The sequence below is a fragment of the Vicugna pacos genome, chromosome 6 (genome assembly GCF_048564905.1).
Source record: "Vicugna pacos chromosome 6, VicPac4, whole genome shotgun sequence".
Taxonomy (NCBI): domain Eukaryota; kingdom Metazoa; phylum Chordata; class Mammalia; order Artiodactyla; family Camelidae; genus Vicugna; species Vicugna pacos.
The window spans coordinates 46,280,557-46,303,328 of NC_132992.1; the positions used below are offsets into that span (position 1 = coordinate 46,280,557).

The following is a 22,772-nucleotide window of genomic DNA, read 5'->3' on the forward strand; positions in this document are numbered from 1 at the left end:
ACATGCTCATTTAAACATGGGAAGAAACATGGTAAGAAATATTAACAATAAGAAAATATTTTATACAAAAAATTATGTCTTTGAGTGATTTGGATAATGTTTGTAATACTATAATTTAAAAAATACAGAATTAATGTTTCTGAATAAGCCTGGGGAGCTATGCATAGTTATGCATACTTTCAACAGCACCAGAAAGCGAAAAGGAACAAGAAAAAAATTTCAGTGAGGACTCAAAGTCAGATACCAGGAAAAAATAGGTAAGGATTAGGAAGAATCTATTAGAGGAAGGGAGAGCATGATGGAAGATTAAATGTCTGAAAAAACAATAAAGAGTAATATAGTTTGAAGAAAATAAAATAGAGGAACAGATATGAAGTGATATAAACAGGAATTTTTAAAAACATGAATATTTTCAGCTAGAATACTTTAAAATTTTCCATGAAACCATGGATTGATCCTTAATGTTGGTTCGCTGGAAAATACATACAGAAATATCTGGTAGAAGCCAGAAATAAAAGAAGTAATTAACATAGTTACTCACATACACACACACATATATATGCAGGCCTGTGTACATTACTATGTAATATATTACCTCTTTAAATTCTACTTTCGAACATTTTTTTCAATTTATTTTCTTGAATATGTTTGTAGTAATCAAAATAATGGCCTACCAAAGATGTCCGTGGAATCTGTGACTATGTTGCATTATACAGAATAATAGAATTAAAAAATGTGATTAAGATTATGAACCTTGAGGCAGAGAGATTATCCTGCATTATGTGGGTTGATCCAGTCTAACTTTATGCACTCTTACAAATGTGGAGAACTCGGTCTGTTTTGAAACAGGGGAGAGTTGAAACATAAGGCCCCACACAGCCAGGGAAGGAGAACTCCTTGACAGAGGGAACAAAGAAGTTGGGGGGACTATAGTAAACAATGAATCCATGGCTTTTCCTTGATAGAGTCCCTGCCGGGAAAGAAGAGGAGCAGTTAACAAAAAGACTTCACAGGAGGTGAGGTGGTTGACTGTGAAATGTTGAGGGTGATGGGAATGCAGGAGAGCTTCTGTTACATAAGGTACAAAAATGGTTAAGTGGGAACACACAACAATTTTTTCAGTGCCCTTCACCAAGAGGGCAGTGGCAATAATGGCTCTAACACAAGGGGGGTTTCCTCAAGCCACAAGGTCCAGTTGATGACTGTAGTACCCTGTGGGTCAACGGTGGTCCTTGTGCTTGGTGGTGAGTACCCCAAGGGCATTCCCTTCCTTTTCATATAACAAAGGAAGAAGAGAATTGGATAATTGAATGCCCAAGGGCAGGCATTAAACTCTCCTTTAAAGCTTTAAGGCTATGTCATCCAGTTCTTTCCATAAAATTGGGTTGAGGGTGTTATCATTTAGTAAAACATACAGAGGTTTGGCCGTAAGAGAGAAATTTGGAATCCAGTTTCAGCAACAACCAACTAGCCCAAGGAAACCTTGCAGTTGGCGCTTAGTTTGGGGTTTGGGGTTTAAGACACTATGAAGTCTGTTTGACTCTAGGTCTGGTCCTTGTTCTGATATCAAACGCCTTAAATACTGAATCTGGGTTTGCGCAAACTGCAATTTTTCTTTGGTAGCCTTATGTCCCTTTAATACTAAAAGCTTTAGTAAGTAAGTGGATGCTGTCTTCCTGTGAGGAGGTTTGGCTATTTTCCCCTGGTTTATTTTCCTTAATGATTTTTAGGACCTATTACAAGATTAAAATTTATTCTTTTGTCATATGTGTTGCAAGTCTTCTAGTTTCCTTGGAGTTTTTATACATCATTCATGGTATTTTTTTTAACCATATAACAATCTGTTATTTATATGCAGGTAAATTTATCCATCTTTTATCTCATGACTTAAATTTGCATTCATCTGAGGAAGACTAGTTCTATAAAAAATGTTTATAAAACAATCCATCTTTCCCTCTGATAAGCAGTAAGATCTTTATTATATATGAATTTCAGTATATTTGTGGACTCTTTTATGCTGGACTGTTCACTTATTTAACTATATTGTATTATTTTAATTAAACTGTATAGGCAAGTTTTAATGTATATTGATAGCAGGTCTCTTTCTAATTTTAGTACATTTTTTGCTGTTGTTGCAGATGTATTTTTTTACACAGGAAAATTAAAATCTCCTTCTGAAGTTCAGAAAACGCTACATAATTTTTTACTCTTATTGAGCTAAAGGTATAGATTAGCCCCTATGCTATACTGACAAGCTTGTGTGATAGGCCTTTTTTGCTTGCTTTGTTTTTGTTTTCTTCTCTTTTGATAATTCTTTTTTTTTTTAGTGCTATTGCAAAATGAGCTATATGAACACTTTTATCTTTGAGGTTTTATGTCCAAAAATTGTTAGATTGCTGTACCCATTCAATGGGCCCTTAAGAAACCGGTAACTTGGGAGAACTTGAATCTCTACAACACTGAAATTTCTTGCTCAAGGACAATGGTATACCATTCCCTGTTTAAGTTTACCTGGCATCCTTTAATAAATCTTTTAAAATATGACATCTGTTTCTCTTACTTATGTTTAGATCCTCTGTTGCTTCATTTCTCATTATTGCTTAGGTTTGACTACAGTGAGTTCTCCCTGGACCTTGCTGCGTGTAGGTCTATGAATAGGAGAAATGACGGTAGTGTTCCAGGCTAGTAGGTATTCTCCCTCCAGACCTGAAAGAACCACGATTGAATGCTCAGAAATTGACTTCAGTTTCCCTGCTCACTGGTTTACAGATATCAGGAACTCTGAGTCACAGTTCAGTACCTCTCACTTTTGTAACTGCTGCAATAGTGTGTTGTCTGTGTGTTTTCTTATTCAAACCTCTGTCCCCGACTAGTGTTGGGAGCTAAGTGGCATCCACAAAAGCCCCTGTGGTCAGCCTGCGTATCTTGCCCTGTCACTCTCAACAAGGTCGCTGGTCAACCCATCAAGAAGTGAACTGCCACTGACAGAGTTCTACGCTCCACAGGCTTCTTCCGAGTTCTGTGGCCAGATCTCTACTGCAAATTTACATGTGCCTGTTTCTCACAGTAAGGAGTTCACATGTTACTACTCGCATTTGGAAATGAGTAAATTAATAGCCAAAAAACATTAAACCACTTGCCTAAATCTACACAAGGAATAAATGAATCATGATTTAAACACAAGTGTGTGTTCACAAGAGAAGTAGTCTTTCTTTCCCTCTTATTTCTTGTTTTATTTTCTTCTTTGTATCTCTCACAATGACTGTTACAATTATCTACATACGGTGGGTACCTAATAAATCTATTTAATTAAAAAGACAGTTCTCACTTTTTACTACGTAATTAAATCTTAATAATAGTAACATTTTCTAAACATCCATCTATTTTGAAAGGAAATTTGTGCTAAGGCATTTCACAAAGACTTGTACCCAATCCTCTGTGAGCAGCCACTCCTAAAAAGCCCAGGATTCAAGTCACTCGGAAGGAAGTCTTTTTCACGAGAAATGTCATTTTCAGAGTATACAATGCGGAGGAAATCTAATTAAGGCCTGTCAGGTCTCTGACTTCAGATTTGCTGAGTCTGGCTGGAGAGTGTATGCTTGAAAGACAGTCGTCTCCTGGCAGATGCCTGAATAAAGTAGCAGGACAGACTTCTGCAGTGTCAACCCATTCACTTCAGTCCCTTGATACAGCCTCAGGATTCTGGATATTTTACAGCTGCTTGGTTTCAGAGTAAAAGACAATTTCTCACCTGTGTGGTTTAATCCTTTGCAGAAGAGAGCATAAACATTTAGATGGCAAATAGGTCAGCTAGCACAACTGACCAGTTATACTGACTGTGGTTATACAAATAAATCAGGAAGACATTCATGTGATTCATCATTACCTGCTTTTCTGCCCAATAAAAGCAAGAAATATTGATTTTACTAAGAATAAAATCAGTCGGAACACAGCCAATAGCTTGATATCAACTGCAAATTCTCAACCACCCTGTTATCAACATGTCCATTTAAAAGCACAGTAGAGATTGAAATTCTAACGTCTATATTTAGTGAACACTCCTGAACTTTATGATATTTATATTTAAAATGTAAATTTAATTTTTAAAATAAAGAAAACAAAATTAGCTGTTGTATTCTGTGATCTCGCATCAGCCATGTAATTTAGACCTTCATATTTTATCTTAAATTGGTGTATCATTCTTCATATTGACAAAGAAGAAGGTGGGAGTATCTTTACCTTTTAAAAAAATATTTAAATTATATTTGGCATTATATATCAGTGTTGATTGTGGGGACTTACTTCAAACACTATCAATTAAGAATGAACCCGCTGTGGGGATATTCAGAGTTGACCCTTCACACTGAATTTGAACTCAACATAAGAATTTAAGAATCACCATATTTAATGCATTATTTGAAATATAAATTTCAAAAAGTATTTATAACAAGTAAAAGTATTTATAAAAAGTAAATAAGTTTACTAATCTTTGTGTACATACATTAGCAATTTGGTTCATTCTAGTAGAGTTTCACATTATAGAATCTTAAAAATAAAAATTACCCATAATCTGATTCACTTTGGATAAAGACTGAATATTTTCCATGTTTGTTCACGGAAAATTATTCAGGTTAAGACAGTATTAATATTGGCAATTCATTACCATTACTATGAGCGCACAGTGAGTTCACTGAAATAACAGAGATTTTAGTCATTACAGAAGGTACATTTTAACTTTAAGAGGCTAATCCTTAAGATTTTCAATAATTGTATATGGAACTAGTAAGGCATTTATTTTCCCCTGAATTTCACACATAACATTGGGAAATTAGGCTTCAGAAAAATATACATTATTTACTTTCAGAAGAAAGTAAAGAGTAGTTAATGATAAATAGATCATATTTTTTATGATATGAGAGTCACAGGTATTTTTTAACTTGTTCCAAAATATCAAAGACTAGTTATGTTACATTGATTATTTGCTGTAAATTAAACTGTGAAATTAATGAGTTTTCATGATAAAATGCTAAATCTTTAGACAGATATTCAACGTTTCCTCCAAAACTTCTAGTTATACTTTGAGCAAGAGTGTATGTCAAATATAGATGTTAAATAAAATGCATTTCCTAATTAAAAAACAAAACATCTTTTAATGCAATTTCATTAACCAGATTATTATCTATTGAGATTTCCAGTTTATTCACACCCTCTTACACATATTTCTCCTTCCAAATCATGAAAAATGTATGTGAAAGACTGGTAAAGGGGTAAGTCATGATTTGTAAAGGAGCCTACACAGAAAGGATTTTGTTCTATGAGCCAAAGTTGGAGGAAGAATCAGAAAGAAGCCTAAGTGAAAAGGTGTTCTCTATGGCTAGGAAAAGGTGAGACTTCAGAAAGCATTTCACCCTATTAGTGTAGGGTAGCCTCTTCCGTCTTACTTAAGATGACCCGCCAGATATTCCTAATCCCAGAAAATGGCAGTGTGGAAAGGGTGGAAAGGATAACGGATCTCCAATGCAGAGATTCCAGAGCCCAGGTACTGGCTCTGAGCAACAAAGAATCTACAAAAAAATAAATTCATTTTAAACAACAGATTTTAATATTGGCTTAAAATCAACTTTTCTATGCATTATACACAGGAAACTCTCTTAAAACATAACATTAAAATTTGAAAATATATAAGATATTAGATACTCAGGCAAATTCAAGAAAAAAGTAAGAGCGACAATATTGATATTATTTTCAGAATGCAACTGATTTAGTAGCAAAAACTAATTGAAGAGAGAATTTGAATAATTCAGTTAACATACAGAAATGATAGGCTTATTAATAAAGTTGCATTCTGTAAGTGGAAAATATATTTTATAAGAAAAATATAAATTTAAAAACTTCTGGAGGGTACTAAAATAGGTGATACTCAAGCAGATCTAAAATAAGCACAGATATTTAATATCTGCCCAATATAATTAATGTATTCAAGATATGCTGTATTTCATCTATTTCAAAATGCCCTTCATTAAAACCATTATTTTATTTATATCCAAGGGAAAAAAGAATGCTGAGAATTAAACTTACACAATGCTTTGTTATCATTTAAAATGTTTTATGCTATCTTTATTGAAAACTATAGTTTAGTTTTATAAATATCACTATGTGATGCATATATAAATGTAAAAATGTAACACAAAGCAGTACATACCTTCCACCCTATTTCCGTTCGTGGACTTCAATGTCTCTATATTCTGGCATTTTGCATGCTATTATTTGTAAATTAATGTCTGTCAAATATCTTCTCATATTAACCTGAATAGCATCTGAAGTAAAGAAATTAAGAAAAAAAATTGTATCAAAGTTTATCAATCCGTGAACATACTCTTACCCAATTGAATATTTGACTATTAAATACTTCCTAACTAGGAAGTAGAGGTCTAACTAGCACCTGATAGCCATCATTCTTTGGTTATTACAGTATCTGGACTTGTAGATCAAATGGTTTAGTGGGAAATGCTGTTTCTTTTTCCTCTATGGACTCCCTTTTATAAAAATGATTTCTTCTTGTTTTCCATCTTTCATTCATAAACTTAACTAATAAGGCAAACAAGAGTGTGTGAAAAGGAAAAGAGAATTTTGGACTAATAAAAATAGTGAACCAAAGGGTAACACCAATAATATGTTTTTAAGGAACAGTTATCTATTGAGGCAAATACAGTAGCAATTTTAAATGCTTGAAAGTATAAATTGTAAGTGAGTTTTGTATAATAAAATTATCTGCTTAAAATGTGCTTCAGATTTTATTTCTGCTCATGTGTTTAATTTAGTGCTTTTCTACCCCGATTACTTGAGTCTAGAATCACTTCCACTATTTAAATACAATTTTTTTCTGTCTTTTCTTGTTTCCTTGATTAAAACTCAGTTGGGTATTTTCCATTCTGTCTGATGACTTAATCAGTGTTCAATATGCGCGCGCGCGCGCACACACACAAACACACACACAAGTCCTGAATGGAACGGTTTCCAAACTTCTCAGGAACTTTAAAATATGTATGAAGAGTAAGTACCTTATTGAAAGTATTTCCATTGTTCCATGAATATTTTACTTTGTTTCTCTGGTCCATCACCACAGGCATATTTTTATTCGCATTTTACTTAGTTTCCATATTTATAATCCATTGCATGATATTATTTCATATAGCAAAAATGTGAAAACATCAGCAGAAAAAATACTAGAAAACATTGTTATTATCTCTAAAATGAAAATATAGTAAATTATAGGTGAAGGTACACTTTTTTTTTCTAACTCTCCTAAAGCTGAGTAAGCATGTTGCCATGGTTTTTAAACTGTTTCAGTTTAATGGAAACCATAGTATAAATGCATTTTGTAAATTTATGAAATTACTTATTTTACTCACTATTTAGTTGTTTTAATTAAATATATGTTAACTGAAATTAAATAAGTTGAATATGAAAGGGACAATATTCCTACTGTCCTTTGCTCTTCCTTCCTTATCTACATTGTCAGAATGGCTCATCACCTGACTGATATGCCAGTTGACAAGAAATGGTTCAAAGTAATGAAAAGATACACTTTTTCCATTTAAAAATAAAAATTAAAAAAAAAATCCTAAGTGGTAGAAAAAGATAAAGAGCTAAATTTTTTTTAAAAGAGTGCAAATCAGAATTGTACTTATCACTTTTGGCCAATATTTCATTTGCCAACGTTTAGTTACATGGCCACACTTAGCTTTAGGGAAGGCTGTGAAATGGTCACGTGCGCAATGCAGAATGACCACAGTGGAACAATTAGCCGTCTTTATCACACCAACCTATTTAGCACATCTCACCACTCATTGTTCTTTTAAATAATACGTAAGAGTATTATATTTTTCCACCTATCAATTGCTTAAATTTTTTTCTGTTTTGCCCCAAATTTTTAGATAGAAGACATTATATTTTATGTTTAAAACTATTCCATAATTTATGTAAGATGGCCTATGAGTATGACACATTATTCTATAAATTAGAAAAAAGGCTTTAATTATTATTTACGTATACCAATAATTCCATTTTCTGCCTTTATGCTTTCATTGAGCTTCTCAATTAGATGGGACAAACTTCACAGTTCAAAATGCTCCTTTCTTTTCAGAATGTTTCTCCTTCTGGAATGTAATAATATGTAAAAATTCAGAATTATGTCATATGTCACTTGCTTTTTACTTAAAGTAAGCAAATGGAAGTTACTAAAAGGAAGTTTTTCAATTTCTTCTCATTTTTAGTGATTAAAAGCACATTAAAACACCTTTAATCTCTTGGTCAAGAACTAAGTATCTTTTCATGACACAGATACGTTAGCTCTGTGCTAGGACTCATTAAATGTCAAACGAGAAAAGACATTTTAATTAGAATTAAATATCAAGATAAAAATTTTAAATTGCCCCAGTCTTAGTATCTATATCTAAATCTCCATATACATGTATATATGCTTATAAATAACGAAGTATTCACACATTTGTATATTTTGTATAGTCTTATACACACACAAAAATCCAGCAAGAGGCCTGGGCATGTAGCCAATTTCATATACAATAACGGACAACCCCAGGAGTCTCTGTGAGCAAACAACTGAGACAGATTGTTTTAGAAAGAGCGTTTATTACATTTAATTTATGAATAACTGACACCTATTCTTCTCATAGAGGGAATAGAACTTTTTATACTGGAATATGGATTAATGCTTGTGATTGTTTTCCTGTAAAGCAACCCATATTTCTCTTATATTGGACCCTAAGAAGAAAATTGTGGGAAGTCCAGAGTCTCCAGGAGGGTATACGTTCTGTACTCATTTCATATGGAGCGTGACAAGGAAAAGAGTCTTAGGGAGCAGAACCAGGGCCCAGAGAGAATAGCAGGCAGCTCTGTCCAGATTGTTTATAGGTCCCAGAACCTCAGAAAAGTTGCTGATGGAGAGGGCTATACATTCCACAGAGAAGGAGACCTGCCTGCAGAAACTGGATGAAACTTCAGGGTCGCCTTGTTTGAGAACTGGCTGAATATATTTTAATATGAAGAAGGATGAATACAGATGTCTGAATAACTAAAGGAGCAGATCATGGTAGGGAATATAGCTGTATGTTCAAACACGTATTCTCAACATACTCTTTAGTAAAAGAACCTCAGTTTTATTTAAGGAAGAAATACACCCAGGAAAACAATATAATTCCTTACTTTAAAATTTCTGGATGATGGTGATTATTCCAAAAAAAAAAAAGGAGTGAAAACTTAGAACTATGTTTATGCTTTATTTTAATGTGAAATGCTGTACCAGTGAATCATATTGCTTTTTTAAAATTCAGTATATCTTAAGAGTAGAATATTTACATCCATTTGCATTATTATTGACAAGAAATAGCATATTCTGAAGCTCATAGTTGTTTTTTCCCCCCATGTAATCTGTTATCTTGGAAAGTCTCATCATTACCATTAAGTGAAAAATAAAACACAATTATTGTGTTGCATTAAAATATTAACTAGTTGGCTACAGTTTACTCCCTCTCCTTCCCTCTTTGCCATATATCCCTTGGAAGACTCATAAGATAACATAAAGTAATACTAGGTGATCACATTAGGGAAATACATCCACTATTTCCAGAAACAGAGAAAAATTACCACTAATGATAGGTTGAACGGATTCATGAAGCCAAACAGCAAGCCTACAGTAGAAAAATAATTGTCCCATACTCCCATATACCATGCGCTGCATTTGTCTATTCTAGAGTAACTGTTAAGCAAAAAGCCTATCTCTTATTGTATATGTTTGAGGAAATGAAATACTAAAAAAGAATGAAATGAAAAAAAACACAGAAATGAGTCTCAGTTGACTGCATTATCACAGCAGGGATGAAGGAACATCTAAGGAGGCAATGCTTCTATTTTTTGTTTTCATTATTGTTGTTGTTCAGTGCTGTTTTTGTTTTTAATGTGCCCATTTTATTGGGGTAAATATAACAGAACATTCCTCCTAGAAAAGCATTCTTATCCACAACTTCAGTTCCAGGAAAAGCAAGAGAAATAAAAAGAAAATATCCCCTCCATTTGAAGGGACTCACAAGATAAATTCCTAATAGATTTTCCTAAGGGTGATGCCTAATTAAGACACAAATTCTGACTGCAACCAAATGTACACTGAAGATGAGGAGGGGGAATTCTTTCCCTCTCTATTGCCAAATCCCAGGATAAAATCTCTTCATTCATATATGCTCTTTAAAAATAGTTTGCAGCAAGAGAATAACAGGGAAGATGCCAGAGAAAACTTCATTTTCAAAAGTGATTTACCACGAGACTAAAGCAAACTTCAGAAAGTAACTATTTTGGTGTTCTCAAAGTGACTTTGTATTTTTAAAATCTATGGTATTCTTCTATGATTCTAATGTATCTAAAAATATTTCATCATATTTACTTCTTTCTGTTTTGTTGTATACCTACACTATTTATCAGAGAAATTCTTGTGGACTAATTTGCAAAAATAAAACAAAAAGGATACCTGGCTGGATAAACAAGTAAAACAGACATTTCTTTCATAATTATTTTATTTAGTGTTTTTTCTCACTATTGCCTTTTAACTTATAAAAAGTAGTGAAAACTGGATAAAAAGTGAAGACTGAGCATAGAAAATGAACTGCATGTGGTCTAAAATAGCTATCCCTGTATTTGAAGGCATGATAGACAAAGTGTTATGAGAAAAACAATAAATCAGAAACAATAAAGAGAAACCAAATGGAAGGCATCATCAGAATCAAAACTTTGAGAAATTCTTCAAAAATAGAAAATATTGGGATAAAATTTACTGAGAAAAAAAAACCAAAACCCTAAAATCACATATATATATGTATAATCTGTGTATACATATATTACATATATTATATATATATATATGCTGGGAAGAATATGATAATACAATAAAACTCACAAAAATACATTGCTGCAGGTCTGACTTCTAAGTCTGTAATCCATTTTGAATTGATCAGTCACAGGACAAATACTGCCCAATTCCACTTATGTGAGGTATCTAATTCATCAAACTCAAAGCAGAGAATAGAATGGTTGTCTTCAGAGGCTGCGGGGCAGCAAAATAGGGAATTGTTGTTCAACGATTATAATTTTTCATCTGTGCAAGACGAATAAGTTCTAGAGATCTGCTGAGCAACACAGTGTCTAACGTTAACAGTGTAGTTTTGCGTGCTTAAAAAATTGTTGAGGGTAGATCTCATGTGAAATGTTCTTATCACACACACACACACACACACACACACAAAAGGCACAAGGAAACTTTTGGAGGTGATGGATACCTCTTACCTTGTTCGTGCCGATGGTTTCATGGTGGTATGCATATGTCCAAAATCATCATATTGGATGCATTAAATGTGTGCAGTTTTTTATACATCAGTTATACCCCAATAAAGCTATTAAAATAAAGTAAATGGATACCTGCTATATGTAGTAACAAGTGTATAAATATCAAAAACATAATTTTGAATTAAACATGCAAAAAAAAAAATCATTGCTGCAGAAGTTCTCTATTCAGGAAAGCCAAAGATGAGGAATAAGAAAGCAATGACTCCAAAGGAATGATAGGGTAAATGTTTCGAAAATGTCAAAAAAAACCCAAACCTCACCATCTACGTCACTTCTCTGTCAACACCCTGTTTCAACACCCTGGAGAATTTAAAAATCATGTCACTATCTGAATCTCAATTCCCCAAAATTAATGATGTAATTATCTTGGAAGTCCAAGTATCTATGTTTTTTTTTTTAATTGAAGTATTGCCAGCTACAATGTGTCAGTTTCTGGTGTACAGCACAATGTCCCAGTCATGCATATATATACATATATTCATTTTCATATCCTTTTTCATTAAAGGTGGTCATAAGATATTGAGTATAGTTCCCTGTGCTATACAGAAAAATCTGTTTTTTATATATTTTTATATACAATAGTTAATATTATCTATGTATTTTGAAGGTCACTAGCTGATTATAATATGACAGAAGAGTTGAGAACTATGATGTAGAGCTGGAGTCAGCAAATTACAGCCCTCAAGGGGAGGATTATGGTAAAAGGGTCATCATCTACCTCAGGGACGAACTGGTGGTGGAGATCGTGCTGTGGAACATCTTCAACCGAATGCTGACAGCAAGGAATATCGTTAAGGACAGTGAGCAACATGAAGTTCTCAGTGAAGTAGCCTAACTCTTCAATATTCACAGAGACTGAAGCCCCCGTTCAACACGTAGGCACTCTGCTGTCCCTGGCAGCAGCTTGGAGGGGTAAATGAGCATTGTTTATTCAGCAGATCTCCTCTGTGAATGATCAAGTCCTTTGTGAATATTTCAACCATGTAGACAAATTCCTAATGTTTGCATCACTAAATAAAACCTGATTAGGGTTAGGTTTAGAATAGCCACCTATTTTTACATGGCCCACAGACTAAACTGGTTTAATGAAACTAAAATTTTGAAAAAAATTTTAAAGAATAATATTTCATAATGTGAAGTTTATATAATATTCAAATATCAGAGATGCTACTTAGATTTCAATAAATAAACTATTGCTGGAATACAACCATGAATATCATTTACTTATGGTCAAAGGCTGCTTTTCACTACAATGGCAGAGTTGTATGGTTGTCATAAAGATATTATAGACACCAAAGCAAAATATTCAATATCTGGCTCCTTAAAAAGAAAAGTTTCCAACCATGGCTTAGAGAGTAAAAATGTGTTTTCCAAACTTTCCTAAATGTAAAACACCTGAAAGAGTTAAAAAAAAAAAAAAAGAATTCAAACCCCAACCAGATATACTGACTCACAAATCTGAATTCAATGAGAAAATCCTCACTCTTCCAAGCACCAGGATGATATCATCATGGCAGTTTGTAAAAATCTTGAGAGGACCATGGGATGTGAGTACAGAAATTAGACTTCTTTGAGAATACAGAATAGAACTATAATAAAGAAACATGAGATCATGGTATCCATAAATAAGAATTAGTTTTGAATCTTGGAAGTTTAAACTTGATCTGTAAAATAAAAACTTTTAATTGAAGTGCTGTAAGAAAATATACAGCTAAGGACAAAGTCAGTTGAGAAATTCATTCAAACTATGCTCCAAAGGAAAGAGAGAGAAAAAAAGAGAAAGAGAAAATTGGAAAAATTAAAAGTAAAGTTGAAACATCAGCATTTCTGTTATTAATCTTCTTAAAAGACATGAAGGAAAATAGTAATTAGAAGCTAATAAATGTATAAAACAAGAAAAATAGAAATGATTGGACTAAAAAAGCTTATTTAATGACTAGCTGTGCAAATAAAACTAAATGAATAAAGATTCAATCAATCAATAAATCAACATTGCTAATAATGTAAACTTTCTGCATTTCCATAAGAAGTATTAGAATCTCTCAGAGAAACACACATACTTACAGAGTCTCTACAAATGAGTTAAATTTCTGTGATATCAGACATCTATAACAATGGATGCCAGAAAACAGCTTAGTAACATGAATATTTAAAAATAAACATATTTGGGGTGGATAGCGTATAGTTAAAGTGGTAGAGTGTATGCCTAGCACTCACAAGGTCCTGGGTTCAATCCCCAGTACTTCCTCTAAAAGTAAAAAGAAACAAACCTAATTACCTCCACCCCCTTACCCTCCTGTAAAAAAGAAAAGAAAAAAAAAAAACCAAACAACAAAAAAAACCTATTTCAACCTAGATTCCTATATCCGACCAAATTATTATTTAAATAAGATATGCAAAAAATGATAAATCCACAATGGTAAGATCAAATTTTGACAACTCAAAAACACAAATTACCAAGTATAATATAATAAAACTATATATAACTCAATAAGGATAAAGCATGTACTCAAATCAAACACATATTATAAAACTGCCCAGAATAACATATTTGGCCATTTAAATCTCAATAAATTCCAAAAAACAAAGCTGCTCCATGTGCACTGACTACAAAAGGTTAAATTCAGTAATAAAAAAGTAACATTTGGAAATAAAACATACTCAGTCAGAATATAACTGAGAACCCTTCTTAATAACTCTAAATACAGTCAAAGCAAAATTGAAATTAGAGTAATTTTAAGGTGAGCCATGATAAAAGTAGTCCATATTAAATCCTGAGGTATGTTGACTAACTGACACTCAGGAGAAAACATGATTTTATATTAGAAAGCTCTATAAAGACATACCATCCAATATTAAGAAAAGACTGTTTTATTAAAAGTTAACTGTTAAAAAGCTAACAAATGACTGAAAGGAAGAAAAACTAAAGTAGACAACACATTTTATAGTTAAAGAAGACACAATGAAGCAGGAAGAAATAATAAATATCCTTATCAGTGACACTGTTACATATTTTGGAATGAAAAAATAGAGAACCACTTGTTGTGTCCAAGAAAAAAAAATAACAATATAAAATGCATGAAGTAGACAATAAGGAGAGTATGTAATTTTACACTGATAATTTTTAAATTATTTCACAATGATGGTTTCTAATAAATTTAAAATTGTGAACATTGCCACCTAAAATGGTAGAAAGTATGATCAGACCAGCAAACATTCTAAAAATCAATTTGGTGATCAAAAATCTACCTTTACAAGGTACCCACTTGGAGTGTCACATGAGCATGTTCCATAAAATATTCAAGAAAAAAAACAACATATGCGCAAATACTTAATACAGAGAAAAAGACCAATAGCTTCTCAAATGTGTTTAAATTTGTTACCGAATTTATAAAAGAAATAGGCAAATCTTATAAAAATATAGAAGTTAAAGTTCTAAATACACATTAGGATGTTAACTGAGCAATCTGGATTAATCAAAAGTTCAAAAAAGATTTAACAGAGTAAAACAAAAATGGATTAATATTTGGAACACAGGGAACCGAATGCCGCCAACCTAACAGATTAAAGAAAATAAAGCACATGCATTCAGACAAGATACTTGATAATCTGCAATATACATTCATCCAGGAAAAAAACAATAATTTTCAAGTTTATCACATAACTGAAGCTAAGATAGTTATAAGCATTCTTTCCTGATACAAGATGAAGCAAATGACACCTTCCACCACTGCTAACATTGAACTAGTCACAGGTAAACCTAAGCAAAATAATACAAAGGAACACAGAGTGGGGGGGAAAAAAAAGACCTAAAATGTTCAGAATTTGCAAACTACAAAGTAAGGAAAAATTAAGAGTTTTGGTTGGAAATGACTATAACCCAATAAAAAAATGTTAAAAAAGAAAGAGTTTTGGTTGGAAAACTATTAGAATAAGAGAGTTCAGATTTTGCTTTGGATTCAAGTTTAAAGTAAAAAGCCAGGCTTGAAAAATCTCAAAGCTGCTTATTTATTTGAAAAGAGGACAGTAACAAATACTTTGGGATTAAACATAAATGCAATGATAAAAATATAAAAAATATAATTAAAAAAACAATATTGGTAGATAACAAGCTTTATCTGAAATTGTTAATTCAATCATTCTTTTGGTTAGTGGAGAAGGAATTGTGTTGCCATTTCACTCTGGCAGTTTAGAATTCAGTGGGTTCTATGGTTGGCAGGAGAATTTGATTAAAGGAAGATAGCTAAAGCGGCAAGAGCTTAATTCATTTAGGATGAGTCATGGTACAGGCTGAATTGTTCCTGCACCAAAATTCATGTTAAGTCCTAACCCGGACAGTACCTCAGAATGTGACTGTATTTCAAGAGAGGGTTTTTAAAGAGGTCAGTAAGTTACAGCAGGTCATTAGGCTGGGCTCTAATCCAATGTGACAGGTGTCCTTATAAGAAGAGAAAATTTGGGCCCAGGCAAGGACAGAGGGAAGATCATTGAGAACACAGGAAGAAGAGGAACAGCTACAAAGATGAGGCCAAAGAGAGAGGCTTCAAAAAAATCAACCCTGCCGACGCTTGGATCTCAGACTCCTTATGCCCAGTACTGAAAAAATTAATGTTTGTTTAACCCGTCCAGCCTGTAGTTCTTGGGTATGACAGCCCTGGCAGACTAACACAAGTCACCTCCGGAACATTCGTTAAATACACGTTTAGTCAGGCTGTAGAAAGAGATGAAGCATGGCACAGCAAAAGGCGGAGAAAGAGAAACCCTTCAAGAAAGCTCCAGTCTGTCCTTAAAGCCAGATGCTGCTTCAAAACAAAACCTATGAATGAAGCTCAGGGCTTGACCCCAACATGTAGTGGCTAAAATCCTCCTTGCTCAACTTTCACCTATATAATTTTGTGAAGAAATCCTTTGAACTTACAGGTATATTGTAGGAACCCATCTCTTCATTCTAATGGATTTCTCTGAATTAAATGGTTTGGATTATTTCACTGAGTATTTGAGAGACAAAATGTGTCATAACTGTGTCTTTCTCTCACATGTTCTGAAGCTTTAAATGATATTTTAACTTAAAATTTTTTTTCAGCACTTTGTGCCTTGGTATTGTAAGAAAGGTACTGAATATTACATGGAATGGTCTATCACTAAGTGTGATAAAGAGACTGACTCCATGTTTGATGACTGACTGCTGACTTATTTCCATGCCCATCATCCCTTTCCCCTTTGACCCCACATAAAAACAGGCTGATAAGAGCACTCTCATGTGACTCATCCTTTGACTGAAACTTTAACTCTCATTCTTGCAGGAAACTTTTCCCCAGTGGCACTATAAAGGTCCAACACACTCCCTCTGCTTTGTCCAAACTAGCCTAGATCTGCTCGTGTCCTCTCAGTTCTCCCTGGAGTCTCTTGTGTAAATAATAATCTTTCTATTATATTCTCTTAGTGTGTGAAGTATCTTAAGCCTGGACGTCCAAACCAAATTTTAGATGGGAGTCCATCCAGTTTTTGCAGAGTAATACAAAACACTATGAAACGTAGAATGACAATCTTGAGGTCCATTCATGTTGCTGCAAATGGAATTATTTTATTATTTTTATGGCTGAGTAGTATTCCATTGCATAAATATACCACAACATATTTATCTAGTCATCTGCTGATGGACATTTAAGTTGTTAAGTGAAGTAAGTCAGAAAGAGAAAAAATACCATATGATATCACTTATATGTGGAATCTGAAAGAAAGACAAATGAACTTATTTATGAAATAGAAACAGACTCACAGACAGAAAACAAACTTATGATTACCAGGGGAGAAAAGAAGGGGCAAAGGGATAAATTCAGAGTTTGAGATTTGCAGACACTTATTACTATATATAAAATAGATAAACAAGTACATACTGTATAGCACAGGGAACTATATTCAATATCTTTTAGTAACTTGTGGTGAAAAAGAATATGAAAATGAGTATATGTGTGTTCATGTATGACTGAAGCACTAGGCTGTACACCAGAAATTGATACAACTTTATAAACCCACTATACTTCAATAAAAATATATATATACAAAAAAACCCACTATGAAATAGATATTTCATTTTTCAATATATGAACTGCATAAGACCCAACTGTTTTATCTTTTCTTAGTATTTCATGAGTAAACAAACAATCTTATCTGTATAGATAAGACTCAATTCCCATTTACGTCTTTTAAAAACTAAGTGAAACCAGGAAATTATTCAGTTTATATTTATCTCAAATTCTTCACCAGAAGAAAAATGCTCAATAACATTACTTGCAGGATGTACCCCACTCTGAAACCATTCTGTCATTCTAAGCCCTTGCACTCTAGGCCTATAATGGGACTGGCAGTCTTGATGATCTTTGAATTAGCTTCAGAGTCACTCTTCTGTTTTCTTGGAAAATGGCTTGAGGCTTCTGGTTAAGATGGCTGATCCATATTAATCTTCTTATCAAATAGTAGTTGCAGGATACAAAATTAATATACAGAAATCAGTTGCATTTCTATACACTAACAACCAAATATCAGAAAAAGAAATTAAGGATACAATCCCATTTACCATCGTATCAAAAAGAATAAAACACCTAGGAATAATCCTACCTATGGAGGCAAAGGACCTGCACTTCAAAAACAAGACACTGATGAAAGAAATTGAAGACAACACAAACAGATGGAAAGACAGACCATGTTCGTGGATTGAAAGACTCTCGATAAAATGGCCTTACCACCAAGGCAATATACATATTCAATGAAATCCCTATCAAATTACCAATGACATTTTTCACACAACTGGAGCAAAAAATGTTAAACTTTGTATAGAAATACAAAAGACTCCAAATAGCCAAAACAATCTTGAGAAAGTAGAACAGAGCTGGGTGAATCATGCTCCCTGACTTCAGACTATATGCTACAAAGCTACAATAATCAAACCAGTATTGTACTGGCACAAAAACAGACACATAGTTCCAAAATAAATCCATGCATTTATGGTCAACGAACATATGACCAAGGAGGCAGGAATATACAATGGAGAAAAGACAGTCTCTCCAATAAGTGGTGCTGGGAAAACTGGACAGCTACATGTAAAAGAATTAAATTAGAACAGTCTCCAACACCATATACAAAAAATAAACTCAAAATGGATTAAAAATCTAAATGTAAGACCGGATACTATAAAACCCTTAGAGGAAAATGTAGGCAGAATACACTTTGACACAACTCGCAGCAACGTTTTGTTTTTTTTTTCCCAAACCAGCTCCTAGAGTAATAGAAATGAAAGCAAAAACAAACAATGTGACCTAATTAAACTTAAAAGCTTTCACACAGCTAAGGATACCATCAACAAAATGAAAAGACAACCTACAGAATGGGAAAAAGTATTTGCAAATGGTGTGACCGACAGGGGATTAATTTCCAAACTACAGAAACAACTCATATGGCTTAATATCAAAAAACAAGCAACCCAATCCAAAAATGGGCAAAAGACCTAAATTGACATCTCTTCGGAGAAGACATCCAGCTTGCCAAAAGGCACGTGGAAAGATGCTCAACATTGCTAATTGTTAGAGAAGTGCAAATCAAAACTACAATGAAGCATCACCTCAGACCAGTCAGAATGGCTATCATTAAACAGTCTAGAAATAATAAATGTTGGGGAGAGTGTGGAGAAAAAAGAACCCCCCTACACTGCTGGTGGGAGTGAAAATTGGTGCAGCCACTATGGAGGACAGTTTGGAGGTTCCTTAAAAAACTAAAAATAGAGTTACCATATGACCCAGCAATCCCACTCCTGGGTATATATCCAGAGAAAACTATAATTTGAAAAGACACATGCACATCAGTGTTCACAGCAGCACTAGTTACAATAGTCAAGACATGGAAACAACCTAAATGTTCATTGACAGATGATTGGATAAAGAAGATGTGGTATACATATAAGAAGGAATACTACTCAGCCATAAAAAGAATAAAATAATGCCATCTGCAGCAACATGGATGGACCTGGAGTTCATCATTCTAAGTGAAGTAAGCCAGAAAGAGAAGAAAAATACCTTATGATATTGCTTTTATGTGGAATCTAAAAAAAGACATAAATGAACTTATTTGCAAAACAGAAACAGACTCACAGACTTAGAGAACAAACATATTGTTATGAGACAGGAAAGGGGGTGGGAAGGGATAAATTGAGAGTGTGAGATTTGCAGATACTAACTACTATATATAAAGTAGATAAACAACAAATTTATACTATCTAATACAGGGAACTAAATTCAGTATCTTATAGTAACGTATAATGAAGAAGAATATATATATATATATATATATATATATATGTATATGTATGACCAAAATATTATTCTATACACCAAAAATTGACACAACATTGTAAATTGACTATACTTCAATAAAAAAGGATGCAAAAAATAAAAAATAGGAGCTTGGACCCTGCTCCTGGCCTGGCCTCAGGAGGGGAGGGACCTTAGGCCCCTGGGGCTGCCTCCATCTCCCCCACCCCCAACCCCAGGCCCTGACTCTCTCAGTCCTTTTGTCAATGTTGCAGTTTTTAACCCCTTCTCCCTCCTTTTTGTAGTCAGCTGGGTTTTCAATTGTAAATGTTAACTGCCTCCAGATGAAAATGAGTTTTTAATAAACTCATTATCTCTTCAAGAAAAAAATGTTCTCATTTTTTTCGATATGGATAGGCTGAGAATTTTCCAAATCTTTAACTTCTGCTTCCTTTTTGCTCAACAACTTAATCTTTAAGTCATTTATCTCTTCTCACATCTTACTGTAAGCAGCCAAGAGGAGCCAAGTCGCACCTTCAACACTTTGCTTAGAGATCTCCTCAGCTACATAAGCAATTTCATCACTTGCTAACAAGTACTACCTTCCACAAAACACTAGAATGTGAACGCAATTCAGTCAAGTCTTTGCCACTGAACAAGGGCAAACCTTTTTTCCAGTTTCAAATAACATGTTCCTTATTTCCTTCTGAGACCTCATCTGAATGACCTTTATGACCCATATTTCCACCGACATTCTGTTCATGATTACTTAGGTATTTTGTAAGAAGACTGAGGCGTTCTCTACAGCTCTCCATTTTCTTTCTGAGCCTTTACCAGGATCACTCTTAACTGTTCCTTCACAGCTCACAGCAACATAGGCTCTTCTAGCCTGCACCTCAAAACTGCCGGCTTCTACCCATTAACCAGTTCCGAAGCCACTTCCACTTCCACTTCCACATTTCTAGGTATTTGTTACAGCAGCACCCTACTTTTGGTAGTGATTACTGCCTTCGTTTGTGGGCTGCTATGACAAAACTACCCTAAGCTGGAAAGCGTGCAGGCAACAGAAATTCACTTCTCACAATTTTAGGAGCTGGGAAGTCTAAGACCAGGTTCTGGCAAATACAGTATCTGGCGAAGGCCCACTCCCTGGCCCACAGATGGCCATTTTCTTACCCTGTCCTCACGTGGCAGAATGGGCGAAGAGCTTCTCTGGGGTCTCTCATAAATAAGGCACTCATCTCATTCATGGGAAGCTGCACGTTACCTCCTCCCTCTCCCTCCCCCTCCCACCCCACCAAATACTATCAAATCAGGAGTTAGTGTCATAACACATACATTTGAAGAGGACACAAAAATTCAGTCTGTTGCAGCTACTATCTGGTAAGCAAACATGTAAACAAACTTCAAAACTGTTTTCTTTTTTTTAACCATTATACTAATCTATCTTTCTGCTTGCTTGGGATGAGAACCCAATGCAGAATATTTATGTTCAACTCACTGTAACTTAAGTTTTGAAAGTAAAGCAGTGCTAACCAGAACTAGAATCTCTCTTTCCATGCTGTTAGTAAAAAGTCTGATCTTTCTTAAAGTAAGTTGAGATAATAATAAATAAAATAAGATAAGAAGATAAATAATAATAAGAAAATAATAAGAGTAAGATTTTACAAACACACCCCCCGACGTGGTCAAAATGCATGTTGTTGTGTCTTGTGAAGCTAGAGAATTTTTTCAAATAAATTTTCCAACCCTGGAATTTCCATTTATCTGTTTTTTAAAATTAAGAAAAAATAATAAATGATAACATTGGAATATAGTACTTAAAAGGTTATCTGGCATTTAAGTTAAAAATCCTTTCTCCTACAGTACTTAAATCTTTCTAGATCCTTATCACTTAACTTGGATTGCTTAATATTCCAAACCTTGTTATCTAGTACATGCTGCAACTCACATTTTCATAAGAAGAAATTCTTAAGGCATAAAGATATATTCTATCTACACGGAAGTCCAAACATATTCTGAAAGCAGCAATTTACAGCTTTTTAAATGTAAAGGGACACAATTATTACTTCAGTACTTAGATAGATAAAAGTGCTGACTTTTTCAAAGATACTGAAAGTTTTATAAAAGAACATTATACACTAGTAATTGTTATTACCATTCCATAAACCTCAGAAAGGACTATTTCCATAAAAGAGGAGGTTATTATATTTAGTAAATTTTCTTGCAGCCAGAGATATATATCATAGAAAAAAATCATTACTTATTTTGCATTATGGTGATAAAAACACATAACAGTATGTGAAGGAAATCATTATGTAAATCATTATGTAAAGGTTGATTATTAGCTACATATTGTTTAAGTACTTTGTTAGCAAACATTTAACATTTGTTTGAAGTTATTTAAATAAATTAAGATATTTATCTAAACACATCTTAATATTTTATTTATTCAAAATTACATCATGAAAATAACACATTCATATTTTCTAAATTGAATAGAGCTTATTATTCTTAGCTTACTTTATTGGGACCTATTTACTTCCATGCAATATTTTAAAAATGACATTAGGTGTTGTGTAAATTACTTTTTAAACATCATATGAGGCTCAGGCGATTAAAGAGGAAAACTGATCAACTTTCTGGTTATTTATCAACCATCCAGCTGTTGTGTTGTCTTCCTCAATTGATTAGATCCTGCCTGAGTTAAGCCCTGTTAAGGTCACCCTGAAAAAAGGAGGGGTCTCTTTATCACTAAAATTTGGTTCAGCTATCGAGAGTGATGACACCACACAGGGCAGGGCTCTCAGGGAGGTCTGAAAGGAGACTGGCTAAGGGATTTTTTACTGTGGTTGGGGGTGGGGCGAGGGCGAGGGGGCAGCTTGTGTGGTTTGAATTTCCTGCAGGTATCAAAGGAGAGAACACCAAGGATTTCTTACTAGTTTGCCCAGCTTGAGCACAGGGAATAGGGGAGGGATGATACTTAAAAGTTGATAGCAGGTAAACATCAAAAAATGGAGTCTGACTCTTGCTTGGTCACTCATCTGTGAGTAACCA

The 22,772-nt window shown here is 33.8% G+C and overlaps 1 long non-coding RNA gene across 2 annotated transcripts in view; it reads right to left on the reverse strand.

Annotated features, from left to right (window-relative positions):
* Window positions 1-3,184: 3,184 nt before the first annotated feature.
* Window positions 3,185-22,772, reverse strand: part of LOC116280954 (uncharacterized) — a 205,990-nt gene continuing 186,402 nt past the window's right edge. For both annotated transcript variants that reach the window (XR_012073942.1, XR_012073943.1), the window contains 3 exons: window positions 8,056-8,159; window positions 6,203-6,317; window positions 3,185-3,766 (listed from right to left, as the gene is read on the reverse strand). This is a non-coding gene — a long non-coding RNA (uncharacterized lncRNA). The remainder of the gene's footprint in view (window positions 3,767-6,202; window positions 6,318-8,055; window positions 8,160-22,772) is intronic.